The sequence below is a fragment of the Lepisosteus platostomus genome, chromosome 9 (assembly GCF_059453375.1).
Source record: "Lepisosteus platostomus isolate fLepPlt1 chromosome 9, fLepPlt1.hap1, whole genome shotgun sequence".
Classification (NCBI taxonomy): Eukaryota; Metazoa; Chordata; class Actinopteri; order Semionotiformes; family Lepisosteidae; genus Lepisosteus; species Lepisosteus platostomus.
The window spans coordinates 41,118,882-41,136,106 of record NC_142619.1 but is presented as its reverse complement, the minus strand read 5'-3'; the positions used below and the strand labels follow the sequence as shown (position 1 = coordinate 41,136,106).

General features: G+C 35.9%; 1 protein-coding gene across 4 annotated transcripts in view; it reads left to right on the top strand.

Annotated features, from left to right (window-relative positions):
- Positions 1-17,225, top strand: part of LOC148655004 (chemokine-like protein TAFA-5) — a 190,259-nt gene that overhangs the window by 44,881 nt on the left and 128,153 nt on the right. The window contains exon 1 of one of the 4 annotated variants that reach the window (XR_015941171.1): positions 15,981-17,004. The exons of the other annotated variants lie outside the window; for them this stretch is intronic. The gene's annotated coding sequence lies outside the window, so the exon portion shown is untranslated. Of the gene's footprint in view, positions 1-15,980; positions 17,005-17,225 lie in introns of those variants that run through there. 4 annotated transcript variants of the gene reach the window in all.

Genomic DNA, 17,225 nt, shown 5'->3' with positions numbered 1-17,225 from the left:
CATATGACAAAATAGCTGTATTAACCCTACCTTTCTGGTAAATTCTGCTCTGGATTTGTATAGTCTGGCCTTCCTAAGTTTCCCTTTAAAGTCAATTGCTAAAGCAATTACAGTATTTGTGTTCCTGAAATGCTGTGCAGTTAGGCTAGTGACACATAGTGTATCAAGCACTTCAGAATCCTTCAGGATGAAACATATTATATAAATACAAGTATTTGATACAAGCTATAAATCATTAAAACGTATTCTTAGGTTATTGTAATACAGTAATAAATATAAAACTTGGTTATCTTATCTTAATGGGAACTGTAATGCCTACAGTGAGAATACAAATGATCAAAGTTAAAGCTAATAGATGTAAACAAGAGTGAAACCTCCTCAGACATGTATGGCAGCCTCCAAATTCATTTATACCTTGATCAGCTGTATCTACAATTCGATCTATTATGAGCATCCAGATGTACATTCAATGTTTTTCAATACTAATAAAGGAAAATCTAATAACTTTCAATAAATGTGTGCATAAATAGAGCATCTGTCGAAATTAGTTTAATATATTTTTAAAAGCATGATGTTTATTGTTGGGGTATGAAAGCAATTAAATAATTTCCAAGCCTCTGTTGGCTTTGATAACCAGGAGAAGGTGCTTCTTGTAGTTTTTTAACAAGTTCTGGAATATTTAATGGATGATATTTGATCGCTTCTCCGTGTTCCCAAAGACTGCACAGTTTGAGATTGTGACTTGCTTCCTACAGCTCATACAATCAGTGATTTAATGGAGTTTGTGATGGCCAATAAAGTGTAAGGTTTCTTTTTATTGGAAAGCAGTTGCCCAAGTTCTTATTTAGGGAAGTGGTAAAATTAATAACAAAATAAGGATTCTGACACCATCTTGTTATGCAAGCAAATGCTAATGATATATAATTTTACCCCCAGAAGTCAGGAATTACCAAAAGTCACGTGGCAGGCTGTTCTTTTATTTATCATGACACTCTGATGGAGTAATAATAAGGTCCAAACTTACATTAATGAACAATAAATATCAGAACTATAGGACATACAGTACACAACAGTTACACTACAGATAGTTACAATTGTATATACAGTTGTCTTAATGTACAATTAGTAAGTTACAGGGTCCTACTAACAATTTACTAGCAAATTCCAGTTTTCTATCCTTAGAAATGGAATGCCACAAGTAAAACACCTTAACAGGCCAAATAAAGAAAGAAAAAGTCTAAGAAACATGGACTTTACCCAGGACTATATACTGTATATACTCTTTAAAAGGATGCCCACAAAAGAAAGAAAACTAAGTTCCTTATCCTAACAATGCATTGCTAGTATTGAAAACATTTTTAGCCTAAGGATACCAAAATAGAGGATTTTTTTCCTATTTCCTAAAATACATAATACAGCAACCTCTGTTATGTTAATACTCAGAGTCTGGTACCGTTTTTAGGCCTCATATTACCTGAAGAGAATCAGGTTCTCAGTATGGTTATAAAAAGGAACTCTCCCATAGTGCTACTTTGAAGGTGACGACAGTGTGTTCACTCTTCCTCTCTTCTTCCATTATATTTCTTGTATGTTTGCTTCCATATTTAAGAAGTCCATGCCTTTGGAAGATGGCGTAATGCTGTCCATAGAAATGGCCTTGTCAGTGTTTAATGTTGATTCTTGCATAGAGTGGACCTATGATTATAAATAATAATTTACAGTAGTTTAACTGAGGTGTCGCTACATGTTGAAAAACATTATTGGAAAATTCTGTAGAACTGAAATGTGTTTCACACATTGTATTTTATACAAGGGCGATACTTGAAAAGGGGAGGGGTGTTACCCCGGCATCGTGTCCAAATTTCCCATTGGCATTTACCAATGCTGTGATTTGGCTTCATCACTCTGTTCTCTTCCCCATTGATTTCTGATGTGTGGTGAGCGCACTATGGCCACCGTTGCATAAAGCAAGTGGGTGCTGCACATAAATGACGGTGGAGGGGAGCCCCTATTATCTGTAAAGTGCTTTGATTGGAGTGTCATGAAAATTGCTGTAATGATGTAAGGAATTATTATTATGATTATTATTGTTGTTGTTGTTATTATTATTATAACTCATAAATACATGAGACAGCAGTTACCAAACTGGGCAATTGTTATAATCACAGAAACACGGGTAACCAAAATTGATGGAGATGAATGTAACGTTGGATGATACACACACTTCTGATACACAGGAAGGAGGGAATTTATTTAATAGTAAAATTAAATAAAATAGATATGGAATCAGAGAATGAACAGTTGAAACAGTTTCTGCTTGAAGGACAAAACACATTTATCATAAGAGTAAGTAAATATAAATCAAAGGCTAAAAACAGCATCGCAATTTGTTCAACAAACCAATTAGGAAAAATATAAGGGAACAGAAAGCAATTTATTTAAAGCAAAGTAGAATGAATTGCAAACAGTTAAAAAGGATGTTAGTAAGGCAAAAAATGAAAGCAATATTGCAGTGGATACTAAAATAAATAATAAAAAAGTTATTTCAGTACTATAACAAAAGAACCTTTAAGGGTTAAGTAAAATGTGGTATAACAATTGGAATGATCTTGACAGTGAAAGGAAAATGGTTGATATATTTAATGAGTATTTCACTCATTTAGTAATGAGTGTTCACCAAGAACAATTCGGAGGAAATAAATGGTGGTATAATTTATGGTATACCACAGAGACCCATACTGGCACCACTATTCTTACTAATTTATATCAATGATTTGGACTTTGGTATAATTAGTAAACTGGTCAGGTTTGCAGATAGTACCAAAATGGTAGGATTAGCAGACACTGTAGATGCAGCATGTACCATTTTAAAGGATTTAAGATCAGGTACACATCCCAAATGTCTCTTGTTTATAATTGTCTGTCTCTTAAGTGTTTTTATGTAGTGAGTTCTCAAACCATAATATAGCAGCACTTCATATGACAATACACAAGGGGTTTCAAAGACATAGGTGCATTTGTGTACATGTGTGTTGTTCTAAAATATATTACATAAGAGGAACTGCAAAGTTAGTTTCTTATATCAGGATTTAGCACCAAGAGGCTCATGATTATCACCCATTACAATGTAAGGACATTTTCTGTAATATCACATTATGATTTCACATGTAAACATTTTAATTGTTATTATTCTATTTGTTTGATTAGTGCATGTTAGCATTTTATCTGACAAACTTTATTGACTTTTAAAACTTTATTAGGCTATTTCACTCCTGAGGTACAAGTCAGCATTAGTCAACTAATACTGAGGTGCTGAAATGCATCTGTATGAAGCCTCTTTTGAAATACAACTTCTCTTTGCTCAGGAGAGGGGAATTGATTTGAGAACATTCAGGAAAAGAAAACAAAAACAAGATAAATTAATCTTGGTTAACACTCATTAGTTCCTTTTCCATATACTGCCTTGTCAGAGCCCATGGGTGAAGATTTGGTATTAAAACAAATGTGGGGGTGGACACTGTCATAACTGCTTAAATTAAAGGCACTAATACCTTAGTATTTTTAACAGTTTTTCAATTTAAGATGTGGCAAAGAGAAAAATAAGTCACAATTGCTGCTGAATGTATTATTTTAAATATTACATTAAATACTCACAGCTTCAATTCCTCATGTCTTAAGTATATTTATAATACCCTGTAATAAACGTATCATAAATCCAAAACATAAACAGTGATTCTGTAAAAGAAACTTATACAATCTGGACTAGGCAAAAATAGTTATTAATTCATTAATTGTTTAATTAAATATACTATAACTATATTATTATCCTCCAAATCCTATTTTTAGCAACATGCAGCTCTTAAATTTTATTATAGTACAATAATACATATTGGATTGTTCTTGGCATCATTTTAGTATTGCCGGTGAATGAAAAGCAGCAGTCAAAGGGCTTTTTCTTCAAAGCTTTGCTGCTTTTCATTTAATGCATTGTAACGTTTCCCCTTGATATTTAAAGTCCACTTTGTTCTTGTTCCAAATGACTTTAAAAGTCTGCAGGAATCTACATGTGATTGGAGCCAAATACTAAATGTTCTTCAACCTGAGCATATTTAAAGTCACTAAGTAAATGTCAATTGATTAAACGACAACCCAAGGCTGGTATGTGGTATATTTATACTGTTATCTCAGTACTTTTCTAAGCAACTTCTACAGATTAATGAACAATTCACTGTGTAAGCAGAAAATTTTGTTTGATCTGACTGTTGTAAATGGAAAAGAAACAAAGGCCGATATTGTGCATCTTTCTGCTGTCATTTACTATTAACAGTACAGACTTTTAAAAAACTTTTTTACATACTGTATGTACAATACTGTAACTCCAAAACTAGTAAAATAATGCTTTTGACCAGTACATGAATTATGATGCCTGCATCAGGCTGGTTAATTAATGCATAAGCTACAAGAAATTACAAGTATAATTGAAATATAAATACCATAACAAATGGCACTCAAACAACAAAGATAAAATAATTTCAAAACAAAAATCAATTAATGTGTCTATAATGCTATGTGCGTATTAACAATTATATGGTATTTTTTTCTGGTACAGAAAAGCACAGTTAGAAAGTGTGCTGATTTTAATGTCTATTAAAACATAAAATGTTTTTATTTTAAAAAATGAAATATGAAACTTGTTTCCAGATCTTTTTCCATATTGTTTTTCTCATTTAACATAGGATAAAAATCAACATGCTACAGTGCCTTGCGAAAGTATTCGGCCCCCTTGAACTTTTCAACCTTTTGCCACATTTCAGGCTTCAAACATAAAGATATAAATTTTTTATTTTATGTGAAGAATCACCAACAAGTGGGACACAATTGTGAAGTGGAACGAAATCTATTGGATTTTTGAAACTTTTTTAACTAATAAAAAAATGAAAAGTGGGGCGTGCAAAATTATTCGGCCCCTTTACTTTCAGTGCAGCAAACTCACTCCAGAAGTTCAGCGAGGATCTCTGAATGATCCAATGTTGTCCTAAATGACTGATGGTGATAAATAGAATCCACCTGTGTGTAATCAAGTCTCTGTATAAATGCACCTGCTCTGTGATAGTCTCAAGGTTCTGTTGAAAGCGCAGAGAGCATCATGAAGACCAAGGAACACACCAGGCAGGTCCGTAATACTGTTGTGGAGAAGTTTAAAGCCGGATTTGGATACAAAAAGATTTCCCAAGCTTCAAACATCCCAAGGAGCACTGTGCAAGCGATCATCTTGAAATGGAAGGAGTATCAGACCACTGCAAATCTACCAAGACCTGGCCGTCCCTCTAAACTTTCAGCTCAGACAAGGAGAAGACTGATCAGAGATGCAGCCAAGAGGCCCATGATCACTCTGGATGAACTGCAGAGAACTACAGCTGAGGTGGGAGAGTCTGTCCATAGGACAACAATCAGTCTTACACTGCACAAATCTGGCCTTTATGGAAGAGTGGCAAGAAGAAAGCCATTTCTCAAAGATATCCATAAAAAGTCTCGTCTAAAGTTTGCCACAAGCCACCTGGGAGACACCCCAAACATGTGGAAGAAGGTGCTCTGGTCAGATGAAACCAAAATCGAACTTTTTGGCCACAATGCAAAACGATATGTTTGGCGTAAAAGCAACACAGCTCATCACCCTCAACACACCATCCCCACTGTCAAACATGGTGGTGGCAGCATCATGGTTTGGGCCTGCTTTTCTTCAGCAGGGACAGGGAAGATGGTTAAAATTGAGGGGAAGATGGATGCAGCCAAATACAGGACCATTCTGGATGAAAACCTGTTGGAGTCTGCAAAAGACCTGAAACTGGGACGGAGATTTATCTTCCAACAAGACAATGATCCCAAACATACAGCAAAATCTACAAAGGAATGGTTCACAAATAAACGTATCCAGGTGTTTGAATGGCCAAGTCAAAGTCCAGACCTGAATCCAATCGAGAATCTGTGGAAAGAGCTGAAAACTGCTGTTCACAAACGCTCTCCATCCAACCTCACTGAGCTCGAGCTGTTTTGCAAGGAAGAATGGGCAAGAATTTCAGTCTCTCGATGTGCAAAACTGATAGAGACATACCCCAAGCGACTTGCAGCTGTAATCGCAGCAAAAGGTGGCTCTACAAAGTATTAACGCAAGGGGGCCGAATAATTTTGCACGCCCCACTTTTCATTTTTTTATTAGTTAAAAAAGTTTCAAAAATCCAATAGATTTCGTTCCACTTCACAATTGTGTCCCACTTGTTGGTGATTCTTCACATAAAATAAAAAATTTATATCTTTATGTTTGAAGCCTGAAATGTGGCAAAAGGTTGAAAAGTTCAAGGGGGCCGAATACTTTCGCAAGGCACTGTATAACAGTCAACGAATGATATCTTCATAAAGGGCTACTGCAAAAGCATGTTCATTTTAGGCATGAATGCAATGAGATGATAAGACATTGATGTACTTCAAGAAGTGCCTCAGGAAGGGGTTAGTATCCATGGACTGGAGAATAGCTAGTACCCCTTTCATAAGAAGGGCAACAAAACTGACCCAAGTAATTCTAGACCAATAAATCTGTCATCTATTTTATGTACAGTTATAGAAACACTTATGAAAACTACTGTAAATTAGAAGATCACAGACATAAGGTTCTAGAGAATAGTCCAACTTGTTAGAGATTTTCAAACAGGTAACTATAGCATGGTGTATTTATATTTTCACAAGGCTTTAAAGTTCCTCATCAAGAGATTTATTCTCAAATTACAGGCAGGAGGCATTCAGGGATTCACTTGGATTGAGAATTAGTTAATTGAAACATAGAGTATTAAATAAGGGATGAATGTTCAAATTGGGATGATTTGATCAGTGGAGTAACACAGAGATCTGTGCTAGGAGCAGTGTTCTTCCTTATTTATATCAATATTATAGCTTCTGGTATAGTTAGTAAATGTATGATGTTTGCAGCTGATAAATAATAGGAGGATCAGCAAATTATAGACAGGTAAGTGAAATTCAAAAGATTTTTAAAAAATCGAGACTGGGAAAACAGATGGCAGATTATGTGTATTGTAGACAAGTTCAGAATTTGCATGCAGGTAACAAAAACATAAACTATAAATGCAAATGGGAAACTCAGAAATAGAAGATGCAATGACAAAGATGTTTATGTGAAGACATATTTTAAATCTACTAGACAAATTCTGAAAGCAACAAAAAAGGCAAACAAAATAGATATGTAGTCAGATGCAAAGAATTTAAATTGAAGAATGTTGTGTTAAATCTGTGTATTGCATTAGTAAGGCCACATTTAGAGTACTGTGTACAAATTGGTCACTACGTTACAGCACAGATATTGCTGCACTTGAAACTTTCCAGAGAAGAGCATGCAGATACATTCTTAAAGGCTTATGGGATAGTCTGACACTGACAGGCTTAAGTAGCTGCACATTTGTAGTGTTGAACAGAGAAGATTACAAGTGGACCTGATACAGTTATTCAGTCTACAAACGAATTGAAATGAGCTGCTTCAGAATGAAAACTAAAACATGAATCAGAGAACAGAGGTGGAGAAGAAGGAAACTGCATTTAATACCAAAAACAAAAGGCACTTCTTTACCCCCACATTTGTGGGAGAATGAAATAAACTTTCCAGCCATGTTATTGAAGCCAATGCACTGACTTCTTCTTTCCAGAACTGGCAAGATGACATCCTTGTAACAATTAGTTAACAAATGGGTAAAGGAGGCCACATGGCTTCCTCCAGTTTTTAACAGATCTTGTGTTTTGTCTGGTGGTAAAAGGTTATTCTTTATGCAGCTTAAAAAATTAACTATGGATAAAAACATTTGAGGGTTTATTAGATGTATGCTTGGGCTTCTTGTGATGCAGTCACATGTAATTGTGGTCCTGGTGACCCACATACCTATGGTTGTTGTTCCAGCCGAGCCCTCAGTTACATAATCAAATCCTTCATTGACTTAATAATGAAAAAATAAATTTGAAATGTTTGTTTCCAGATCTTAAATATGTAGGATATTTAACTGTTGTATTTTGTAAGTGAAATAAACCCAAATTTCAAGTAAGGCTTCAATCATCTACTTTAACCGTCAGGTGAATGGATCACCAGGACCAGGACTTGCAACTGCTGTTGTTGAGATTTTTAGGGCAGTATAGAACCACTAATAATACTGGTATGTACCACCAGTACCAACTTTTCATTGAAAACTCCTTTTGGCATATGGACTATAGTGCTCTTGGAAATGTATTCAGGGCCTACAATTCCACTGAATATCTTTACTTACACAAGCCTTTCCTTTCTCTTGTTCTCTGGCACATTTCTATTGTATGCAAGTATGAAGTCAAAGAACAATAAACGATTTGAGGGCAAATATGCTTCTATCAGCATTCTGGTAAAAGGAGGCAGCTGAGCTACTCAACCATTTCAGAGCTGAGAGTGCTCAGCTAACTGCTATAACTGGAAAGTCTGTGATATTTGAGATACCTTCTTTTGCTACTGAAATATCCCAATTCTGTGGTGCAGCACTTTCAGTTAATTTGATGTAGAAATCTAAGAACTTTACATATATATGCTGGGTATTGTTTTAAGCTTCAGATTGGGACATATGCCAACCTTTCCATTGTGCCAAACTGAACAGTTAGCAGTTTCTGTTGCATGAGTAATACGTGTGAATTGTGGACTCACAATTCCCACGAAAAAGACAGGTGGATCAGAGCTTTCTACTGTAGTGTGCTCTCACGAGGCACCAGTTCTGTAGGGTTTGGGCATTTACGGGGACAATTATTAATTGTAGCCGTAAGTCACAAAATGATTCTTTTAATGGCTTTAGAATCCAACCTTGCGATATAAATCAAACAACGCACACACACACGGGTACTAATACACGAGGATACATTTATTAATACATAGAATGTGCATATAAACCTAACAGATCTTATCGTGAGGGTTATCAGAATACAAAAGGTATATATTCAGTCAGTTATGAAGAGTTACATATATCAAGAGGACATACGTTCAGTATATCATTAATTTAGTAAATGCACTTGGTTATAACTTCTACATTGGATACTCAAAACAAGTACATAACTCTTAGGAATTAAATTGATATCAACTGGTTGGGATAACAATTGAATTCTCGAGCTGTAATGCATTGAAGTTGAATACTCATCCAATCTCTGGGGATTCAGATCTCCTGCTGGCTCTCTGGCTCCGTGCCAGGCTGTGCGGCTTGCGACGGTGCGCTGCTGATGCTCACTGACCGGCTAGTTAGTGTTGGCTTTAACTAGTACAGTTTGTGCACATTGTGACTGTGGGTACCAGCAGGTCAGGAAGAGGACCGGTTCGTTCCTGATGAAGCGCTAGTTCTGAATAGTGATTCAGCTGTCCACAGTTCCGACCTGTTCACGAGGCTTGCTGCTGATGCTAACCTCGGGTGGATCCTCTGGTTACTCGTGGCAACCTCCGCTCTAGACTCTTATAACAAAGGAAAGTTCTGGCACTCGGACACACTGGCCGTTCCGTGGTTGTCCGGGCTGAGTGTCAGGATGGTCAGGAGGCGCGCTGCGAGAATGTCCTGCCCTTGGGAGCCGTCCTGCCCTGGAATTGTCTCGCACCCCTGGAATTCTCCTTAGAATTCTCTTTAGAATGTCTTAGAACTCTGTGTTGCCTGTTTTTACCTGGAGGAACTTCAGCTCGTTCATTGGCTGAAAGTTTCCTGGGCATCAGAGTTTCACGTGGGTTACTCGGCCCTACCAGTCCCTGATTGGTTGATCAAGGTGAGATATGAGTCACTTATTCCTGACACTTAGGAATGCAGTCCAGATGTCCATCTGGCACTCCCTAGACAGATAGGTGCCAGTGGATGACCATTGATCACGATAGCCAGGCTTAGCTAAGTGCATCCCCATTTGGGAGCTGCCCCTTATCAAAAGAAAAGATCTTTAAATCTGCCTGCATGAATAGTTTCTCTGTGGCTGCACCACAGAGATGAACAGAGAGATGGGGTGTCATTTGGGAAAGCACAGCAACACTTAATTCTGTCTTATTGATAAGCCTCGCCGCTACACTACATTTGGAACCAGTGATTGATCCAGTTATCTTTTCCTTAACATTTAAAACATTTACTTCTCACATCTTTTTTTTTTCTTGAGTGGTTTTCTTTGAATGGTTACTGACGACTATACTTTTGATATATAAAGATTCAGACCTGCATTGCATCCTACTTCCTTGTAAGAAACAGGGAAAGAGGTCTGCAAAATGCCACATGGTGAGGTGATGGTCAGTGGGTGCATGAACAGTCATCACTCCCCCCATACTCTTCAGGTGTTGTTGCAGTGAGCCAAGATAATAAGCAATTGGCCTTTCCTTAATGGGACAATTTAATAATACAAAAAATAAGTGATGATTCTGAGAGGACAAAGAAAAACTATAAAACTATAAAAACTATAAATCTGCACTATCTGCATATTTAACAAAAGTGCTCAGACCGCATTAAATAAAGTATTGAAAAAAACTGACATTTTTAGGAGGATGCTGTTTTTGACTTTTGCCATTTAACAACACATTACTGGTGATTAAAACAAGGATGCACACTTCTCGTCCTGGAAGTTTGGTATCTTGGTTTTATATATTTTTATATATCTCAAGCATCTTTAACTAGATGTTAAATTAATCTAGTTAAGACATTAACCAATTACATCCATTAAGTAGTTACTGTATGAGATCAGATGGAATGAAAACCAACAGACATTGCTCACTTCAAGGATTGGAGATGTGTATCCCTGTAATAAAGAAGCCATAACAAAGGTTTATTGCTGCAGAGTGTACTTAATCTAGTAATATACCTGCTTCAATAAATCTTCTGTCTGCTTCTATAAACCATTAAATGACTTAAAGAAATGTGAAACTTAACACACAATTATAATTATATCATTTTAAATTTAATTATGATTTTTAAATACTCTGTAATATTAATGAATAATGTATATAAGGGTATTATAATGGATGAAACTCTGAAAACAGAATATTCTTGACATGCTATAAAAATATCAAAATGTTGTGTAACATTGTCTGGGTCTTGAGCACGTAGAATGCTCTCTTGTGCTATAATAGTCTTGCCTTGCATTTAAAGTAAATATTGTACTTTTATTTCTATAGTTAGTAATGTATATAAAAGGCAGTCTACAATATAAAATACAGTATTTGTATTATATGCTGAGAAGTTAATCAGACAAGACTAAACATTAATCTGAAGGGTTTTACCTTGTCTAAGCCTCTTATGTTGCAGAGTCTTGATTCAGGTAAATTACTTAAAAAACAAAACAGCATTGTTGAATTTGCCAGATTGTAATCCAAAGATATCTCCCGTAGGATAAATTCTCTTTCTACTGTGTGTGTCTCACTCATTCTTATAATAATCTTTATAGTAATAATTGTTTACTTAAACTAAGAGGATAACGGCACTATACTGGAAATAGGTAATTTCACATTACTATTTTGCTGGTAAATGAATTGCATGTATTTTTCTTTGTAGACCTCACACAGGTCATTCTCACATTTCACACACCTGTCCACCTGCAAGCTACACTTCACTGGCAACACAGCCCTCTACTAGAGTTCAGCACTTAACAGTAGAGAGGAGGGTCCCTCACCGACAACACTGCCTGCCTGCATGTGGCCAGGAGACCATAGGGCTCATGTTGCCAGACATGAGAGCTCGGTCAATTAATCTCATCCAAAAGTCTGTGACACTCAGCCAACAGTACGCCACTGCTTTAGGGATCTTGGTCACATGACCCAAACTTGAACCCAAGATTACAGAGCTCAACCTGTACTTTTACCTGATTAGACACTCAAGAGGCCAGTAGTTAACACTTTTTTTTTTTTACAAAATTCTGTTTCTCTTGCAGTTATGATAGCATGCAGTGGGAAGATGACGTAAAACATGAAATACTGTCATTCTTCTGTATTTGAGAAGGTACAAACAGTATATTTATTTTTGCTTTATATTTATCTTTTTATCTATGTTAATCTTTTTGCAGCTTTATCCAGGTTTCTTATGTATGAACACATACATACGTCATACAGTATGAACACATGAAGTGTAGACTTTTTACCAGTCTGACTAATGAAACAGTAGAACCAAAAGTTTCACAAAATAAGTAAGCTTATACAAATAAAAATAAATAGCTAGAAGGAATAGAGTGAGTACTAATTTATTACTGTTTAGAAGCTCATGATATGACTGACAAAGTGCTTTTTAAATCCTCAGGTTTGTTAATTTCATGCAAACAAGTTAAACAACATAAACCTCCAATTAAATATCAACTTAACAAACGTAATGAAACTCTGTCCAACATCTTAATAGTTCATCCGTTATCTCTTAGTTTGGAATTATAGCCTAGTCAAGCATTCCATTAAACTGTTCATTATGTGATTTCATGTGAAAAATGTTTTTATCAGTAGGTAGAAGATGACAAAGCCATGAATGACAGGAAATTGTCAGGTAAGGCTGCCACAGTGACCCTATGTGACACAAGCTTTGAGAAGGCTTTGATGAATGTACATCAAGAACAAGTGGTAGATGGATCCAGACAGGGTGGAAACTGCAATGAGCAGATTAGTGGGCCACAAAGATTATTACATGTATAAATAGTTTCATAGAACCAAGATGAATTGAAAGGTTAGACCCAATTGTATATTTTTCAAACGTTTTTAGGATTATGTCAACATGTATCCCTATTAAACAATTTAAACAATATATACAACAACTAATTAACGTATAAATATACGCATAGTCTGGTATAAGAACATTTGGTATACACATTTTCGCTAATCTGAACATGAAGAACTTGTACCTTGTTATTCGTTATAAGAACAAACTTTTCGGTAATCCAAACTTTGAAGTTCGAAAGTGACCGACTTTGGCCAAGAACCTCCTGCGAACATTTGAATTCAGCGCCATGGAACAGCTTTTTGCGCAGGTGCAAGGCATTTATGGTTTAGGATGCTGTGAGGCAGTAGCCTTTTACGATCACAGTGAAAGCTTGAACTCTCATTTTCAAAGTGTTTTTTCTGTTTGTTTTGAAGGTTCTGTTTGTAATAGCCCTAAGGAAGAGTTTGCTTGTTTTTTTGCTTGTTTCATGTATTTTATTTGATTCTGACTAGGTTTTTTATTTTTCTTGTCAATTTCATTAGCATAATAGTCGACAACAGTATGCTCATCGTTCAAGCCGATTGCTTGGATAGCGATCTTTTACGAAAGAATGCAAACTGTAAATATGGTATTATTATTTCATAGCTATAGTTGTCTTATTTGAGTAGAACTGCATTGTTCACTAAGCTTGCTATAATGGTCTGTATGGTAATACATATTTAGGGTGGTTTTGGAGTGAACTTGTTTTCGGTTCGGAAACGGAGTGGAATATGAAATAATATAATTTTTATTTTCGATTTACGATCTCCTGCCTTCCAAACAGATTTCCTGGAACGAATTAGGTTTGGATACTGGGGTATGAGTGTAAATATCCACCCATCACTTTTCTAGAATAGCCACTTTATCCAATACAGGGTTGTGGGGAAAGCCAGAGCCTAACCAGCAAGCAAAAGGCACAAGACGCAATACAGACTGGACAGTAAATCAGTCCATCACAGTGAACACCCAGACAAAAACACACACACTCACAACAGTGCCAATTTTCCCAGAAGCCAATAAACCTACAGTACCAGTATGTCTTTGGACCATGGGAGGAAACCAGAGCACCAGAGGAACCCCACAGGAATACGGGGAGAACATGAACACTCCACGCAGAATTGAACCTGGGGCCCCAGCACTGTGAGGCACCACTGCTCCACAATGCTGATGGTTGTCAAAACCATAACTATGAGAAATATTTTTGTAGATTTCTTTCTGAAGAGCACTGGCTGAATCTTTCCAGTTTCACATGTAATTTTCAAAATGTAATATTTTCATATTGTTTTCCTAAATATATACTTCTGTGATACAGTTTAAGATTAATAATGAATATCATGGTGTGCACTACATTGAAGCAAAATAAATGTAAGTGCCTAAGTGTTTTGACTATGGGTTCTAGTCTTTTTATACTTCCTTGCTTATCTAGCTCAATAAGAAACACCCTTCAGAATTTTAGTGCCTTTTAAGAGCAAGCAGCCGCTATAAATTATGGGATAGTAAGTACACATTTACTCTGTCCATTTTACAATATTAAGAAATCAGAATCCTGATCCAGAAAAATCTGTTTTCTACGTGTATTGCAGTAGCAGCTGAAGACCTACGAGAGGGTGTTTATTTGGTCCGGTTAAGACAATAATTATTTATTTTTTTAAGGGCTCACGTGAAAAGAAAACCTTCAAAAACACCAGCCCTCCAAGACCAGGATTAGACAGACATTCATGATTTAAACAAATCTCTTATTCAGCTTCGTATTTCTAGCGCTGTGAAACTGACAGAGCTAATTAGAAGGTCTATTCTCGTTCACATACTTCATTTCTATAAGGGTGCCGATTATTGTGCTACCAAACGTTTATTAATGTCTACATCATTACTTCTCAATTATGGAATACATTTCTATTAGATAAACTTTCTTTGCTTTATTTTGACATTACAATATGTTACTCCTTAAGGATTATTGATATTTAAATATTTTATGGGGTATTATGAAAATATTTATAATCAGAGAATACTGATTAACAAAACGTAACAGAGTTCCCCCGTTTTGATTTATTTTGGGCGGGTATGTCGGCATTGGGCTTTATTTCCAGACAGTGAGAGACTATCTAAGTGGTCTGCAGCAACTCTTAACAATAATCAGCTGGCCAATTATGTAAATTAAGATGACAGCGGGAAACAAGGACTTTTCCTAAACATGGCTAGATGCCTTTATTTTACATTGGGTCATTCTTGACATTTCTCCTTTTCCATGCGAATATTTAGCTTGCTGATAAAATAATACCCCAGATTACCATAGATAATTATACGCAAATCTAAAATAGTTATACACACGTATGGGGGAAAACTTCGACTTTTTTTATCTAGACTTGCTTCATGTGAATAAATCCATTGGAGGCGCTAAAGCTTTAGATTTGTTCAAACGCGAAGGACTGTACCACATAGATTTTACCTACTTTTCAGTTGTCATGCTTTTTAAAATGATCAGAATAGTTTATTAAGTGGGAAATTACATTTTATTTTAGTTTTGTCTTAAGAATCTTGCGTACCGTGCATTTTTGTGTGAATTTAAATAAACTTTGAAGGGTATAATACAACCCATGACAGTAAAAATAACTGGACAAAAACTTAAATCCTATGTTATTGATTGATACTAATGTTTATATTGTATTAAAACATTTCACATTTGATCCCGGCATATCTGTAACTGTTATTTTAATAAACACCACACTGGAAAGTTAGAAGTATATAGAAGTGTTCACTAGTATGAAAATCTTATTCTATTTTGCGTTTTACAGTGATCTTAACGTTTTAAAATTAATTAAATATTTAACTTTAGATTAATAAAACCGCCGTCTTTTTTCCTTCGAGTTACCGAACGGGGTAGCACAGATAAAATAAATCTGGAGAATTAAAAAACAAATAAAAGACAAATATTAATTTATTACAGGTAACTTGGTGTCCTGAACTTCCAAAATCCAGTATAGGATAGTTTTTTTATTCCATTAGAAAACTGACACTTTTCAGTTTATAATTTTTCCGACAGACTAAGACAATTTAGTCAAGACATTTTCTCCAGTATCAGCATCTGCGAATATAAGCGAAGCCAAACATCTCCAGTTACTTTGTCGATGATGTTCCAGTTGCCTGCAATGAGACATTTCACCGTTATACATCAAGATAATTTCTTTCGAAATATTTTAGGGACAAAACTGGTGGCTTGTAACCTTAAATTGCGATGTCTAAAAATGCTGAGAGAGACACACATATCAGTGCAGTGACGTCAACGGGAGAGCGGAGTGAAAGTAGCGCCTGGATCTACTACGGCGTTTAAATATCAGGGGCAAGACTGGAGAACTAGCAAAGAGCAAGAGATCAGGGATGATCAGTTTGATACAAATTGGGCATTAATTACAATTTATCTTAAGTCATAAAGCCAGCAGCCAAAAGAAGGCTAATGGAAGAACTTGCAATTTACTTGTTTCTCATCTTAAAAGATTTGCACTACTTAATGTTTGGAGTGATTTAACTGCTAAAAGCGTAAGGAGATCGAAAGAGGCATTTAATGACAAAGAATCTGCAAAAGGGTTTATTCGCTGCAATGTACAATGAAAGTAAAAGGAAGTGAAGATGCAGCTTGTTAAGAATACAGTTCGTACTAGAAGAGCAATTCCCGTGTGGAAAACAGCAAGTCGAAATTCATTTTAGAATTTTCTGCAAATGGACACCGTGGTGCAAGTAGCAAATCTACACTCCAGTGATGAGATACATTCGAGATGTTTGGGTTCTGTACATTGAATCACTGAGACAAAGTGAAAATAACAAGGGAAGGAAATAGTAGAGCAGTAGCAGGTGACTGAAATACCCGAGAGAAATTCCACTACTTCGATGATGCGTTTTGTAGTCAGTATTTTAATTACGCTAAAATGCGAGTCTGAGAACTTTTTACTTTTTCTGGGGGCATTATTTGGACACGCTTGAGATTTTGGGGGAAAATATTTTCGTAGAGACGACATTTATGGATTGCGTTTATTTTTATCGCTTTTTTTGCTTTCAAGCACATTGCGAGAAGGTGGATGGATTTTTGCATTAAGTTTTCTTTGAAGATGAAGCTGGGAGAAGAATGGATTTCTCATTAATCCTCTGAAGATCGCTGGCTCTGCTTTTGGGTTATTTGAGTTTCAGACCACGATGCAGCTCCTTAAAGCTGTGTGGGCTTTAGCTGGAGCGGCAATCTGCTGTTTTGTTATTTTTTTGATCCACTCACAGTTCCTGAAAGAAGGTAATTGTTTATCTAATTGATTTCTCATGCTTATGTAAGGATAGTCTTCTCACATGCTTTAAATATCTCTGACTGTGTAAGTTACCGTTAAATCTGTTTTTTTTTAATGAATAACTGTCTAGTATCAACTGGCAGGTTGAGCTGCCCCTTCAATGCAACATAAGCATCAAAGACATGTTATAATTTCATTACTACTGTCCCCAAATAAAATTCATATGAAT